This window comes from Oryx dammah, unplaced genomic scaffold, assembly GCF_014754425.2.
Source record: "Oryx dammah isolate SB20612 unplaced genomic scaffold, SCBI_Odam_1.1 HiC_scaffold_1, whole genome shotgun sequence".
NCBI classification, from domain to species: Eukaryota; Metazoa; Chordata; class Mammalia; order Artiodactyla; family Bovidae; genus Oryx; species Oryx dammah.
The window spans coordinates 37,464,621-37,480,998 of NW_024070185.1; the positions used below are offsets into that span (position 1 = coordinate 37,464,621).

At 40.4% G+C, this 16,378-nt stretch overlaps 1 pseudogene; it reads left to right on the plus strand.

The window, feature by feature from the left end:
* The first annotated feature begins 1,462 nt into the window (after positions 1-1,462).
* Positions 1,463-2,578, plus strand: LOC120863408 (annotated as a pseudogene).
* Positions 2,579-16,378: the final 13,800 nt, after the last annotated feature.

Here is a 16,378-nt window from a genome sequence, read left to right on the forward strand (position 1 = left end):
TGGAAAAACCATAGCTTTGACTATATGGACCTTCATTGGCAAAGTGATGTCTCTGCTTTTCAATATGTTGTCTAGGTTTGTTTTAACTTTTCTTCAGGAGCAAGCATCTTTTAATTTCATGACTGCAGTCACTGTCCACAGTGATTCTGGAGCCCAAGAAAATAAAATCTGTCACTGCTTCCACCTTTTCCCCTTCTATTTGCCATGAAGTGACAGGACTGGATGCCATGATCTTAGCTTTTTGAATGCTGAGTTTCAAGCCAGCTTTTTCACTCTCCTCTTTCCCCCTTATAAAGAGGCTCTTTAGTTCCTCTTCACTTTCTGCCATTAGAGCAGTATTGTCTGCATATCTGAGGTTGTTGATATTTTTCCTGGCCATCTTGATTCCAGCTTGTGATCTGGCATTTCATATGATGAACTCTGCATAGACATTAAATAAGTAGGGGGACAATATACAGCCTTGTCATACTCCTTTCCCAATTTGGAACCAGTCAGTTGTTCCACCTCTGGTTCTAATTGTTGCTTCTTGACCTGCATACAGGTTTCTCAAGAGATACGTAAGGTTGTCTAGTACTCCTATCTCTGTAAGAATTTTCCACAGTTTGCCGTGAACCACATAATCAAAGGCTTCCGCATAGTCAATGAAGCAGAAATAGATGTTTTTCTGGAGAAATGCATATTAGCCATTTGATCTCCAGTTCCTCTGCCTTTTCTAAATTCACCTGGTACATCTGGAAGTTCTCAGTTCACATACTGCTAAAGCTGAGCTTAAAGGTTTTTGAGCATAACCTAGTGAGGATGTGAAAGGAGCGCAACTGTACAGTAGTTTGAACATTCTTTGGCATTCTTTGATTGAAATGAAAACTGACTTTTCCAGTCCTGTGACCACTGATGAGTTTTCTAAATCTGCACGTATTGAATGCAGCACTTTAACAGCATCATCCTTTAGGATTTTAAATACCTCAGCTGGAATTCTATCACTTCTACTAGCATTACCAATCTTTTAAAAACTCACTCCTCTATTAAGTTCTCTCTCAGAAAGGTGGTTTGCTTCATCTCTCCAGCAATAGTGCTTTCAGTATCATAAAGATAAAAAAGTCATAGGCTTTTTTTCTGCAGAACAAAATTCTGCCTTATGAGGGATTTTCATATTCTATAGTTTCCCTCTATTTTATCAAATTCACTGAATGTAAAATATTAAATTTTAATATTTCTGTTCCTCTGAACCTGACTGCTCCTAATCTTTCATGTTCAAATATTTCCAGCAAGAAATTCTGTCTGATCAATGAGTTCAGTTTTTGGCTTGAAGCTTTATATTTCCTAGGGACTTTGCACAGTCTACAATGTCAAGTATCCTGTTCACCTTCCTTAAGTGCTCTTCCAATCATGCATAACTGATTTCTCATAACTCAGATAAAGTTGTAAATGGTTTCTCTTCTTAAACTAATGTTAAAATAGCTTGGGCCCCGGCAGCGTCAGCCAACAGGGAAAGACCGTGTGTCTGTGCTGGAAAAAGAGGAAAATCTCCCTAGAGGTCTTGAAGCCCCCAGGGAGTGGAGGCCCCAGCCGTGGAGCCCTGCAGTATATGTGTGGTAACACCATGTCTGTGCCCCTGCTCACCAACGCTGCCACTGTGTCTGGAGCTGAGCAGGAAATAGCTGCGGTTATTTTTTCACATGGACTTGGAGACACGGCACAGCTGGGCTAATGCCCTCTCCACCATCCGGCTCCCTCACCTCAAGTACATCTGCCCCCATGCACTCCTGGTTTGACCTGATGGGGCTGAATCCAGACACGCCAGAGGATGAGGCTGGCATCAAGAAAGCAGTAGAGAACATCAAGGCCTTGATTGAGCATGAGATGAAGAGTGGGATCCCTGCCAATCAGATCCTCCTGGGCTTTGCACAGGGTGGAGCTTCATCCCTCTACACAGCCCTCACCTGCCCACACCCTCTGGCTGGCATTGTGGCATTGAGCTGTTGGCTACCTCTGTATCGGGCCTTCCCCCAGGCAGTCAATGGTAGTGCCAAGGACCTGACCATCCTTCAGTGCCAAGGGGAGCTGGACCCCATGGTTCCTGTACGGTTTGGGGCCCTGACAGCCGAGAAGCTCTGGTCTGTTGTCACACCTGCCAGGGTCCGGTTCAAGACGTACCCAGGTGTCCTGCCTAGCCCCTGTCCTCAGGAGATGGCAGCTGTGAAGGAGTTTCTTGAGAAGCCGCTGCCTCCTGTCTAACCAGAGTTGCTGTCCCCCAGCACAGTCCCCCTGCTAACGGGTGATCAGCATGCATGGCAGCATCTTGGATCTGAGCCAGTCGAGCCCCTTTCTCACCCTTCTGGACCCATCCTCTTCCCACAGGTCTCTGGGGCAGACAGGTCAAAGCCTGGCCAGGCCCTCCTTCCTGGTTTCCGCCCCCCTGGCTGTCTGCCGCAGGGGGTGGGCTGCTTTCTTATCCCATTTCCCTGGAGGTGGGGCCCTCCCCACGGCAGCAGTATTGGAGGGGCTATAGGCAGCAGGAGAAAGGGGCCCAGCCGCTGACCCACTCACTTAGGACCTCACTCAGTAGCACCGCTTTGGGCCCTCTCTGGTGACCTCAGGGTTTGGCCCATGGGGCCCTCCCAGGCCCCACCTCCTACCCACTGTAACTGATTCTGCCCAGATAATCATGTCTCCTGCCTCCACTCCAGCTGCTTTTCAATCATGAATGTGTCCATGGCCCGACCTCTGGCTGCTGTGGGCTCCCTGCCCCTGCGCAGGAGTGTGGGTGAGGGGGACGAGTCTTTCTCGAGGAAGCCTCACCTCAGCCGTTCTGATGTGGGGGCTGGGCCCTGCCTCACCATTACCCTCCGCTCCCGAAGGCCTGGAGCGTGCAGAGCTGGACTGAGTGAGGCTCAAGGTCTCCCCCAGCTGCTTCACCCCACATTGTCCCCACTCTAGATCTGGGGGAGCTGGGGAGGAGTCTTCTGTCTCCATATAGTTTTGGGGTGTTTTTCTTGTTGTGTCCTGGATTCCAATAAAATTAAAGAAATTGCTTCAACTCTCAAAAAAAAAAGGCTTGGATCTTTGTCATATGCATTCTCTGTTATGGTAAGTTGTAAAATATGACCACAGATTTCTCCCATGCATCTATGCAATGACTACTCTTCCTTCCATCAAGACGTTATCTGTTTCCCCACTCTGCATCTGGACCCTTATTGTGACTTGATTTAATCTGCAGAATGTGGCAAAAATGATGTTTTGTGACTTCCAAAACCAGATCTTAAGAGAGAATGCAGCTTCTGCTTTCACCTTATTATGCAGCTACCCTGAGACCATCAAAAAAAGAAGCCAGTCTAAGCTTTTAGAGAATAATGGTCACAAGGGAAAGAAACTAAGCTCCCAATGGACACCACCAAATGTCAGACATGTGAACGAAGCTACCTTGATCTTCCAGCCCTAGTATCTTTCGGTTCAACCATCTTTCAGCTGAATGTTTCTGTACCATTAACTCAGGTAAAACCAGCAGATAAACTGTCGACCCATCCAGAGTATCATTTAAAAATAATATTAAATCATTGCTGCTTTAAGCTACTAACTTTTGGAGTTATTTATTATGCCACAATAGATAATTGATAGTATATATTTTTTCTTTCAATCTCTCACCTTGGTGATCCTCTGCCCCTCCAATATTTAATTCAGAAAATACAATTTATTTTCTTTTTTTTTTGGCTTCAGTTTCAGAACTGATAGGCACATAATTGATATGTGCAAAACAATTATTCAAAACTTTAGCATCGTCACTTTTATGATCAAGAGATCCTTTCCTCTCTTTTGAAGACCTCTGATGTACTTTCAGTTTTTCCTGCTTTGCTCATTTCAACTTATTCTTCCTGTCACATGACAGAATACACTTAACTTTCTCTTTAAGTAGTTTTCCTTCATTAAGAGATATCTTATCTCTTCTAAAAGTAGCTTGTGCTTAGTCATATCCGACTCTGTCACTCCAGGAACCGTAGCCATACCAGGCTCCTCTGTCCATGGGATTCCCCAGGCAAGAAAACTGGAGTGGGTTGCCATTTCCTTCTCCAGGAGATTTTCCCAAACCAGGCATCAAACCCACATCTCCTGTGTCTCTTGCATTGCAGTCAGATTCTTTACTGCTGAGGCACCAAGGAAGTTCTCCTCTAAAAGGCATACTAAATTCTTCCTCGGCATTTTTCTATAAATTTAAAACTTTTGTACAGATTTCTTTATATTTTTGTCTTAGTTTACACCATAACAAGCATATTGTTCACTGGATTTAGATTACTTGCTAAATGTTTCCTGGTTTTATCTAGCCCCTTCATCAGAAAGATTCATTCCTATTTTGTTGGCTATCCTCTTCAAGTGAGTCCTTAGCTTGTGAGACTATTGATGTTCCAATATCTTTTCAGAAGCTTCTGATTTTTTTCCTTTCAAATAAGTGTATCCTTCTCAGGAATTCGTGTTTAGTTACTTGGTATATTCTGTTCCTTTTTGGAAATAGCACAGCATCCCAGGACATCCCCTGTAAATTCTTCAGGTCCTTGTCTAGTTTTCTATAGCAGCACAGGTCCTGGTCTAGGTTCCCTAGGGCACCTGTCTAAATCCTTCCAGAAAATGAAGTCCCTATTTCTAAGCTGTGATTTTTTTTTGGAGCAGTGGTTCTCAAAGTTTTTTCCAGGAATTGGCAAGGTTAAAATTGTTTTCATTATAATACAGAAATTTAATTGGCCTTTTCTGCTGTCATTCACAATGAGGTTTTCTGAAGCTACAACTAGGAGTGATTTCATCACTGCTCTGAAGGCTAATGGAAAGGCAACTATATTATTGTATTTCAATATTTTTGTTTTAAAACCTGACATAATATCAATAAATGTCAGTGGGTAGACCCACAAAGACAATTTTCAAGAGTATTAAGGGGGTCATAGGACCAAAACATTTAAGAACAGTATGAAAGAACATACCGTTAAGAAAGGCTGAATTTTCCTTAACTGTCAGTTCTTGGGATGCTCCTTTGACAAGTCCCTCCTGTGACATCCTTTCCTTCCTTAGGGCATTTGATCCAGCAGAAGAGTCCCAAACTACTGCTGCAACTGCTCCCAAACATTAACGTACAGAGGAAAATTCTACTTGAACCCACAATATTTCCACTGTTATACTGGCATAGGCCTATTTATCAATGGCTTATGAGCTAATTCTTATTAAAGAAACACCACAGTTACAGAAGAGACTAACATTAGTTTACTTCCATTTTCCCACACCCCTTTTCATATTTGCCATATCTTTTGCCAAAGATTCTCCATTCACCTGTTGCTTGGCAGACCTTAAACTCCCACTACTTTTTTAAGAAGGTCACGTGTGAACTAGATTCTGGGTTCTTCCAGGCTTGGAAATAAGTTTTTCCAAAGACTGTCCGTAATAAGACTGCAGAAGTCAGCCTACCTCCTCACCCTGCCCCGCTCCACCCCTCCTCTTAGAGGTGACATTATTATTTTTTTTACATGATCAAACTTGGAAAGGATTTCACATCACTGAGTCTTTTAGCTACTAGTTCCACTCCCACAATAAAAAAAAAAAAAAAAAGATTAGCTGCAGATTCTATATAGAAGGCAGAAAAATTTTTTCCTTGTTCTAACTTCCTGTAATTTAACAACAGCAAACAAAAGAACAAAATAAAATAACCATGAGATTAAAGGTGCAAACTGTGTGTAATCCTTGTAGTTCAGTAACTCAGGAAATGGATATTCATTGAGTGCCTACTTCATACCCTGAAATGTCAGAGATGCTGGCGATAGTTGTATACAAGGTAGGTATGGCTTTGCCTACATAAAGTGCCTCAGTGATGCCTCTGAGAAGGCCAGAGTCCTCACCGATGACAAAAACCATTTCTATTGACCTAATTTCATTAGCTGTACTTATGAGGATTAATTATCTAGCAGCTGTACTGTTTAGTCTTCTTGATCCTTTGTTATTTTCATATTGGGAAATCTTTTGTCAGCACCATGTTTTCCACAAGAATATATTTTCATGAAATCTATATCTAACGTTTTATGCTATTTCAGCTTTGTTTTCCTTTTTTTATACCTAGACTTTGCATAAACTATTGGAGAACATTACACAGGCTCAAACTGAGGGACATTCTACAAAATCAAATGGGGTTAATTGCCTCCTAAAGCAACAAAGACAAAATACTTCATAGGATTTAATTCAGTCTCACAATATTATATTCCGAATGCCTAGGATACAATTTAAATTACGTCACAAATGGTGATATGAAAATCCCAGTTTACATGGGAATGAACAGATGTCAAAACAGAGATCACACAGATGTTGAAATTGTCTGATAAAAAATCTAAAGCAGCTGTTAATAAAAAGCTCCAAGTAAAGGCAAATACTCTGAAATGACTGTAAAGATAGAAACTTAGCAAAGAAATAGAAAATATAAAGAAAACCCCAAGAGAAGTTTTAGGGTGAGGAAATTAGGAAGACGGTGAGGCAATCGGTAAGATGTTGGTCAAAGGGCATAAATGTGCAGGTAGAAGATGGATAAATTCTGGGAACTGAATACACAGCATTGTGACTATAGTTAACAATACTGTATTATACACTTGAAAGTTTCTAAGAACTAGATCTTAGGTGTTCTCCCAGAAAAAAGAAATGAATATCATGTGGCATTAAGGAGGTATTAGCTAATGCTACAATGGTAATCATATTGCAATATTTAAGCGTATCAAATCTACACCTTAAACTAATACAATGTTATATGTCAATTATAGCTCAATGAAAAAAGAAAGAAAGAAAGAAAGAAAAAAGTGAAGAGGACACTTTTAGATGCTCTTTTTATCAGGTTCTATTGGGGAGCAGTTATTTCCCAGAGAGCAACAGTCCAAACATTCAAACAAAAAGAACTGAACTGAAGAAAAAGGAATACAAAAAATAAAATTAAAAAAACAAAAGAAACAAAAAAGAATTATAATATATCAAAAGGATGAAGCTAAAGGCTTCTGAGAATGTATAATGAAATCTGAAGTAAAAGTGAAACATTTTCCCCTAAAGTTTAAATTGCCCTTATGGGATGCATATATTTAAACATCTTAGAAGGGAGATTTAAACTTTGAGAAGAAACATATCCCAGTAGGCATCTCAAAAGAACTTAAATTTTAAATAACTAAAGGGAACCTGAGATAGATTCTTTACTACATTTGATGTTTTGTTTAAGTACATGTGTATAACTTCATAGCTAAAACCAGCTGTGACTGACAAACAACTGCCCATCAGCCCAGCTGGGGAGTGAAGATGACTGTAAAATCTAGGGAAAAAGAATAATTAGCATTTCCAACCCAGTTACTAATGTAAAAGAAAAAAATGCTAGAAGATAGTATCGTTCTTTAAATAAATTAAGCAAAAGTGGTTTTATTTTTTAAATTTAGAACTGAAAATATAACAACAACACAAAAAAATACCTTACAGAAGAATGTAACAGAAGAGTCATGAACTTGAGGACAGATCGATAGATACAATCTAAGTTGAACAACAGAGAAAAAAAAAAAAAAGATTCTCCCCCTGCCAAAAATGAACAGAACCTCATGCACCTGTGAACAATACATAAGGGCTAACATTCACATCCCTGGAGTTTCAGAAAGAGAGGAAAGAGTGCATTATTGTATGTGCACACACACACACATATTTGAAAAATGGCTAAAAATTTACCAAATTTGGCAAGAAACAATAAGCTATAGATTTAAGACGGTCAGCAAACATGAAATAGAAACACAAATGAACTTGAATCAAAATACATTACAATCAAATAGCTGAAAATAAAGTAAAAAGCAAAAGTAAAAGACAAAAAAAAAAAAAAAAAGTAAAAGACAAACACAATCTTGGAAACAGCCAGAGAATAACGATGCATTTGAATAACAGATTCAAATGACTGTGGAGGCAGAAGGAAGGATAACATTTTAAAGTACCAAATAAAAAGAGATGTCAACTCAGAATTTCAAAATTCTATATCCAGTAAAAAAAAATCCTTCAGAAATGGAGATGAAATAAAAACATGCTCAGATAAAAGGAAACTTAGAGAATTTTTTTGTAAAAAAAAAATCTGCTCTAAAAAATTGCTAAAGAACATTCAGATGTGAGGGAAGTAATATAAGATGGATATAAACAACATAATTCTAAATAATTCATAGGTCAAAAAGGAAATCCCAAATTAGAAAAGATTTTAATTTGAATGAAAATGAAATCTGAATAAAACTGGGAAGGAAACACTTTAAACTGAATGAAAATCAAAATATATTACAAAATTGATGAAATTCAGCTACAGTAATGTTTAGGGGGAATTTTATAGCATTAAATACCTATATTAGAAAAGAAGAAAGCTTACATATCAACAATCTAAGACTCAAGAAACTTAAAGGAATGAGAAAAAGAACAAAATAAAGCCAAAACAATCAGAAGAAATAATAACAGCAGAGATAAAATTGAAAACAGAAGAAAACAGAAAATTAATGAAACTAAAAGGTGGTAGGTCTTCGAAAAGATTAAAAAAAAAAACACTAATAAATCTCTAGCAAGATTGAAAAGAAAAAGAAAGAATTCTCTGTCATTCCAGTGGTTACAACTCTGAGCTTCCACTGAAGGGGCCCTGGCTTTCATCCTTGTTCAGTGAACTAAGATCCCTCATATGGCACAGCTCAGCCAATAAAAAGAGAGAGAAGACATATCAATTACCAATATCAGAAATGAAAGAGGGGATTAATACTACATAGTGTATTAATACCACCATAGATGCTGGTACACGATTTCCAGCATCTCTCAAAGTATGAAAGGCAGATTGGAGATGAAAGAGCGTGAGCTTTGGAGGTGACAGACATGGGTACAAATCTAGGTGCCTTTACTAACCAGTTGTGATAGAAAGTCAATTCCTTCATCTTTCATATACAAAATGAGGCTGGTAAATGTTGTTTTAGTCACTAAGTCATGTCCAACTCTTTGCGACCCTATGGACTATAGCCTGCCAGGCTCCTCTGTCCATGAGTTTTCTAGGCAAGAATACTGGAGTGGGTTGCCATTTCCTTCTCTTCCCCACCCACGATCAAACCAGTGTCTCCTGCATCAGTTCTTTACCACCGAGCCACCGGGGAAGCCTGTAATATTTTAACTCAAAGAGCAAAAGATAAGATTTTAATGAGATTAAAGTAGGTTCCATAGCTCAGTCAGTAAACAATCTGCCTGCAATGCAGGAGACCCAAGTTTGATTCCTGGGTCAGATTCCTGGGAAGATGCCCTGGAGAAGGAAATAGCAACGTACTCCACTATTCTTGCCTGGAGAATTCCAGGGACAGAGGAGCCTGGCAGGCTACAGTCCATGAGGTCACAAGAGTCGAACATGACTTAGCGACTAATACCACCAAAGTAGGTTAAGAGCCCAGCACAGAGATTGTGCCCAACAAATGATACTTGCTTACTCTCTCCTATCAGGAATGACATCTACCAACAATAAGGATAAACAAGGGGAATATGTTTCTTTGTTTTTATTGCCAATTATATAAATTCATTATTAGATAGCTCTTATATGTAAAGGTTTCCAATACCACCTTAGTAAAACAGCTGAGCAAAAGCTGTTTTACTTATCAATATCTTTTTATCTATCTAGCATTTATCTCTTTACCTCTCTATGTATCTAGCTATGATTAAAACCAAATGGGAAATCACATTTAATGCTACTTTTGATCATTCTGTTTGATCATTTAAAATTTCAACTTAGTGTCCATTGAGGGATGCCTTAGTGATAATCATAGCATTAATGTGCCCAATAATGTGTAATTTTATAAAGTCCACACTAGATGGCAGATTTTAGACAGGATTTTCTAGGTCACTAATTACTAAGTTTCTTCCCCAGTCCTTAGCTGTCCTTGATACTTATTTCTGATTTCCCCTTTGTGGGTGACAGTTCAGTTATATTGGTAGTTGAGATATTTGGGAACCTTGTTGCCAGGTAGACAAATTAGAAAAGGTAAGCAAAAGGAGTGAACAAATACCAATCACTAAAACTCAAACATCTAGATCCACTTTTACAATATTTATTACTTTTTGTTTTGTTTTGTTTTGCCATACTTCGAAGCTTACAGGATCTTAGTTCCCTGACCCATACCCTCTGCAGTGGAAGCTCAGTGTCTTAACTACTGGACGGACAAGGAAGTCTCAATATGCATGATTTAATTTCATATAACTTTTTACCTTATTAGATTAAAAAAAAATACCCATTTTTCAGGAGAGTTAAGGAGTCTTGAGGAGGATAAGTAACCAAGGCAAGATTCCAGACATCAAGCAGGTAAAATCTAGGACTGAATCCAGGTCTGTTTGCCTCTAAAGACAGCATGTGGGAGAAAGTAGAATTTGTTACTATTTTTAGTTTTGAAAGTGATTTATTTCCCTTTTAAGAAATAGAAGCTTTATGTTTCTGGACTGCAGGATAGAAGAACTGTAAGAGATTAGAAAACAGAAAATAGACATTCAGGTACAGCATCAACACAGACATAGCGGCTAGAGGGAGAGAAATGGTAGGCGCTCAGGCTGACTAGACTAGAATAGGGCTACCTGTAGACTGATCTTAAGTTCTCAGACCTAAAAATATTTCTAAAAGATAGGAACGACATTTAAATCTGCACAGGGACCCAACCTGTGTCAACACATCTGCAGGAGATTATTTCTAGGATTTCCCTCTCTGACCTTGGTGCCCTGCTTCTCCTGAGCCTCTGTTATGGATTTCCCTGCTGCCTCTACATATGATACATCCACTCCACTCAGACGTGAATGTACCAGCTCCTCAGAACACTGTTACTAATGCCTATCATTTATTTTCAGCACATAGTTTTTTGAGCCCCTACTGTAAGCCTGCCCTAAGCCATAATTGCCAATATAAATCAAAAGGAGGCCCTGCTTCATAGTTATGCCTCTAATTCCCTGTCAAATTATGAGCTCCATTAAAGTTCATTTTGTAATTTCCTGTAGTAGACCAGACTGGTTAAGGGAATGACTTGATGTCAGACAGACCTGAGTTCAAGTCCCAGTTCTGCCATTATGAGTCAGGAAAATGTGATCACACAGAGCTTCTATAAGCCTCAGATTCCTTCTTTATCAATTGGAGATAATGATAATATAAGTATAAATGGGAAATATGGATTGGTTGCTACATCTAATTTTCTTTAATAATGAAAAACTTTTAAAATTATGAATGCAATTCATTTGGTGTATTTCAAAAGGTATATTATTTTTCTTCATTATCAATAAAAGGAGTTAGAAATTAACTTTAAAGAAATGAGGAAATGACAAAGAAATTAACTGAAAAGTCATAGTCAGATATGCACTCTCTACATCCTTCAGAAGAGGGGCGACTTAGGTTCCACCTATTTTCATGAGTTTCATCAAATACCAGACCTATTTGGGGGTGGAAGAGAAAAGGCAAATTTTTAAAAGAAATGTATGTTATTTTTTTTTTGAAATGTATGTTATTAAATGAAGCATTTGAAATTCCTATAGAGCACCAGGTGGGGACAATGTTTTCTAGACTAGACCTAGGAAATAGAATGTGGAATCAGTCTGTCCTCCCCGTCCCCCCAAAAGCTGTTCACTTTTTAATGAATTTAAAAAATAGTAACCAAAAAACCAGATTAAAAAAACAACAAAAATTTCACATGCTGCCAAAAATGAAAAATAAAATACTAAGATGTAGCAGATTACTCTCCAGACAGGAACCAGTGGTTCTGGACTCAACAGTTCAAGCCTAGAATTAATGTCTGTTACAGAATCATCATGAGCACAACTTACTTCCAAACACAAAAATTTTGTAATGATTAAAAAAAACTAGTTCTGATCACTTTTCTAACATAGTTATTCAAGTTTAACTAATATTTAAACTGAATTGGGTGGAGAAGGACAGGAATCCACATGTATGGACCAAGGGTGAGTGCAGAGACTTTGTCCTTGCTACCATGCAAGGCTGAGACATTCAGCTGGTAAAGAAACAGTCCTCTTTAGGTCAGAGAATTTATTATTTCCATAGCCAGCAATAACAGCAAGATCCACAAAGGTGCCAGCTCCCTGTGTCCCCTGCCCCACCAGACCACACTAAAGCAAAAGAGTTTCAATAACAATTCAACATGGGTGATAAGGAGCTCTGGTTCTAAGTAACCAGTTTTATACTAAGCAGTTTTGAGTATTTCATGCTAAGCAGTTTTATAGCGGAGCTGTACCCTCAAGTGTGGGGAAGAGGGGCATTTCAAGGCAGAAGCCCTTACATCTTACCTGAACCTGGAAGGCAATAAGAAAATGTCTTGTAACAGCCTCCAGGAGGGATAATAAAGAGGGTGAAAAATGGCCTTGTAGCAGCTTCTTCCAAGCCTCCCATTCTCTCACATTCTGAGAGGAGTATGGGGCATTTTACCAAGACTTAAATCTCCTGAGGTTAAGTCTTATCCATGAGGCCTATATGGATGTTTGCAAGTACATCTGCACAGAGCAGTTTCCCTGCAACTTCACCCCCTAACTTTCACATCACCAGTCAAGAACTCTCTTTAGAAACAGAGGCCACCCAACAGATATCCTGATTATACAAATCCTTTTAATCTGTCCTAGGCAACAGAGATACTACAATCGGTTAAACTTACAGCAGTTGCTATACTCTGTGAATAGGTAAAAGGAAATTGGATTGGGTTCCAGAAATTTGATCTTGTTCTATTGTCTGGAGTGTTAGCTGTTAACTTCTGGAGTCAGCAGCTGCTGGGAAGTTATCTGAGAGTTCTTAGATTAAGATTCCCTTTTGGTCAATGGTCAAGTTGGAGGTGTCAGTCTACACTAAAAATTGGCCAGATGCTGCTCTGCAGACCGGGGCTGAGAGAGATGAATGGACCCTCCCCAGTTCCATCCCTCCCCAGCAGTTAAGGTTGTCCTGTGCTTGGTATCAGTCCCTGTAGAAATCATGTCACCCTTTTACCAGTCCTCCCCATGTCTTACTCACACCACACACCCAGACTTGTTCCAAGGTGGATCAGTAGAGTCTTCCTTGTACAACTTCTACCACCTAGAAAATCTACGGTCCTCTGATAAACGGACAACACTAGGAGCACTCAAAGAGTTGTCATCCCAGATCCCTGATCATTATCATCATTATCTGTAATGGCCCAAATCTAGCAAGCTTAGCTGGGCAGCAAAAGAACATCAAGTTAAACTCTCCCACCTCCTGGCTTATCTTTGATATTCACAAATTCCAGTAGTCCACAGTCCCAGAGGGAAGACATGGAAGGAAAAGAGTGAATGAGTTAATTACACAGTCTATTTACCACGACCAGCCTGGTCCAGTGCCCCAGACTGTGTCCCAAGTTCCCTTTGCTACTTGACTGTGTTGTTAGCAGTTTGGGTATGTGTGCCAGGCTTCCTTGGTCTCAGATGCTGGAATCACTGGAGCTTATTTTTAGGCCCAGTTCTGACTTGTAGATGAATTGCTATGCCCTGCACAATAGTGCATTTGGGTGGCCCTGGTCCTTACCTGGGAAGCTCAGGTCAAATCAGCTTGTTTCCATTGATGCTCATCCTATATGGCTCACAAACAGAGGGCATGAGTCTTCTGCAATCTTATGCCATGTTTGGCCCCTCCGAGCTGAGACTTGATTATCCAGTTTTCCTGTTGCCAGGTACCAGACTACACTGCTAGCCCATAGCCCAATGCCATGAATGAAAATATAATGAGGCATATTTGGGGAGCCATTTTTAGATCCCTCCTTACAATTATGCCCAATGGGCAGAGTTCCCTTTTCCATGCATAGTTTTACACACCTTTCTTTAGAGCCATACAGCTGTGCCATTCCATTACACTCCTGTGTAAGGGGCCCCAAGACCACACCCAGGGTTCAGTGATTCACTAGGCAGACTGACAACAACATTCAGCACATAGTTGTTCTCACAGCTAAGATTTATTACAGTGAAAGGATATAAAACTAAGTCAGCAAATGGAAAAAGTGCATGGTGCAAAGCGTAGAGAAAACCAGACACAAGCTTCCAAGAGTCCTCTCCCAGTAGAGTCACACAGGACACACTGAATTTCCCCTCGACAGGTTGTGCCAACATAGCTGGAATATTGTCTACTGAGGAAGCTTATTAGAGATGGTGTCCAAGGCTGTTACTGGGAGCTGGTCATGTAGGCACCTTCTGCCCAACACATACCAAAATTCCAGACTCCCAGGAGGAAAGCAGGTATTCAGCATAAACCACACTGGTTTACAAACAGTTTAAGTACAATGAACCACTCTTATCAGTTTTGTGAATGGTGGGAACTCTCCCCAAAACATATCCTCATAAGTAGGACTTTCCAAGGATACGCCAGTTCTTGGCCCTTGGCCAAGGCACCTTTATAGTAAAATTATCAGTAGGACCTCCTGCAACAGGGTGAGGGCAATCTGCCATACTGATCTCAGTTACGCCCTTAGGGGACCTTTACTTAGTCAGTTAAAACAAGTCCCATTAGCCACACAGACCTACATAAAAAAGCCAGATGACTTCATCTTTAAGTTTCTAAGTTTCTAATTAACCTTTTTTTTTTTTTTGCCTAGTGCAAGGCAGCAATACAGGCACAGCTAGTAAGTTGAAGCTGACCTGAAATCCTTCCAGAACTGAGGGAGTGTGATAGGACACACAGACAAGCACAACCCCAGAGATCGCACGTAGTAACCAGAGAAACAAGGAATTCACAAATATTGGGGCATGCGGAGCAAGACATACATTAGTTAGGCAGCACAGGTTATCAGGGCCCCCATGTGGCTTTGTACTGTAAGACCTCCCACTCTGGGTTCTCAGTCCAGTTCAAATGATGCGGTTCAGTCCTTGGTTTCAGAGGGACCGCCTGAGGCAGTCAGTTCGTTTTACTTGTCTATAATATCAGTTCAACAGCTTCACAAGTGTGGACAACATCTACAGGTGTTCTGCAGGAAAGTGCTGGCATTGGGGTCACCCCCTGTAACCCCCTGTGACCCCAATGGGGTCACCCCATGGGGTCATCTCATGTTCAGTGCCTAGGCTCAGCAACCAGTTTAATTCAGAGCTCATATTTGAAAAAGCACATAATTATTCCTTTAGGAAGAGGGCAAGACTTCCAGGAACAGCTCTGAAAAGCAAAGATCATTAATACCCTTCCTTCTCCCCTGTTCCCAGGGCCTGGGCTTTTACTTTTCCCTCCATCATTACAAAATCAATTGTGTCCTATTCAGCAAGAGTAACAACGTTTTTTCAATTCTCCCCTACTCTCAGCTAGACCATTTGTCTGGAACAGTTGTATGCAAGAAGTATAGAAGCATTTTCACAGAAAACATTTTTGTATAACTTAACCAGAAAGGCACAACATATTCCAAATTGGTCAGACTGAAACCCCGAATTTTTAAAAAATAATTATAATGGGCTTCCCTGGTGGTTCAGTTGGTAAAGAATCTGCCTGCGATGCACTAGACCCTGGTTGGATTCCTGAGTCAGGAAGATCCGCTGGAGAAGGGATAGGTTACCCACTCCAGTATTCTTGGGCTTCCTTTATGGCTCAGCGGGTAAAGAATCCACCTGCAATGCAGGAGACTTGGGTTTGATCCCTGGGTTGGGAAGATCCCCTGGAGAAGGGAAAGGCTACCCACTCCAGTATTCTGGCCTGGAAAATTCCATGGACTGTTTAGCCCATGAGTTCGCAAAGAGCTGGACACAACTGAGTGACTTTCACACTTCTTTTGTCCTAATCATTTATCCAGGGAGCAGTCTAGAAAATGTCAATCCCTTTCTGGGGACAGCTGCTTTTAATAATCAAACTGCCTTTCTCCTTACCAGGAGAAAGGTGAGGGAAGTAGAGTCAGGCTATCAGACTGCCATTGCAAACTGCAACTAATTTAGAAAGCTGAACACAAGTCAACAGCAGTGAGACAGCCTGAAATGGGGTCCACAGTCTGACCTTCAGTAGTGGGTGGAGGTGTCACACTCCCTATGATGCACCCTTCCCCAACTTGTAGCTTTTGCAGGAATCATGTTAAGAATGCATTGAATCTCTGTATCAGAAATATAGAGCTGATCAGCAGCTCAATTTCAGATGGCCCCATCAGAAATAAGCCCTTTTCTGTGGACAGAAATGGTCTAGCAAGCATCCATGATGTTTCCACAATTTAGTCTACAGAGAAGTGTCCTAAATGTGTAACTATTCCAGATCTGAGTTTTCTTTTCTGAGCCGAACTTTGTCAGCTTTTAGTTTGTCACAGTTGCTGCTGCTGCTGCTGCTGCTTTTGCTAAGTCACTTCAGTCGTGTCCAACTCTGTGCGACCCCATAGACGGAAGCCCACCAGGCTCCCCCATCCCC